This window comes from Nematolebias whitei, chromosome 11 (genome assembly GCF_014905685.2).
Source record: "Nematolebias whitei isolate Nwh7 chromosome 11, NemWhi1, whole genome shotgun sequence".
In the NCBI taxonomy this organism is placed as follows: Eukaryota; Metazoa; Chordata; class Actinopteri; order Cyprinodontiformes; family Rivulidae; genus Nematolebias; species Nematolebias whitei.
Genome location: NC_056508.1, coordinates 48,043,575 through 48,044,271, shown reverse-complemented (window position 1 = coordinate 48,044,271; position 697 = coordinate 48,043,575).

Here is a 697-nt window from a genome sequence, read left to right as displayed (position 1 = left end):
TGGTCTGCTGCCTTCATACATCTCCTCCTACATGTCTCTGTGTGAGTGCAGCTACAGCGTGCGCTCTCAGGACATCATTACCTGCAGTGTTCCCTCAGTGAGGACTGAACTAGACAAAAGGACCTTCTCCTACTCCGCTCCTGTTTCCTGAAACATCTTGTAAAAAGACCTGAAGCTCTCGACCTTTGACCTCTCTAAGTGGCTTCAAACATCTGTTCAGTTCCTGCAGATGTTCCTGTTTTTAGTTTTCTACATCGCTTTATAATCTAGATGTTTTTTTTTCTTCTCTCTACATTTTCCTTTTGGTTGGCATTTTATTTTAATTTATAGTTTTTAAAAATTGTATGCCTCTTTTATGATTGTCTTTTATTGTCACTGTTGTCATCGTTCTTTGTTAAATCAGGTCTCTGTTGTAAAAGAGTCCTCGAGGCTCAATGAGATTAACCTGTAGAAATAAAAGTTGAATGAAAAATTAAAGTGCTGTATGAATGTGTGGGTTTGGAGGTAAATGAGGGCACAGGGTGTGTTGTAAAGAGCTTTGAGTATCTAGATCAGAAGTACGTCAGTAGTTCATTTACCATTACTCTGGTTTGAGCTCTGTCTTCATCAGCCAATCACATTTGTCTACAGCTTACCTGGCTGCTTTGCTCCGCCTCCTGAGTGAGGCAGAAAGCACCGGATTGGTTGGTCCAGCTGA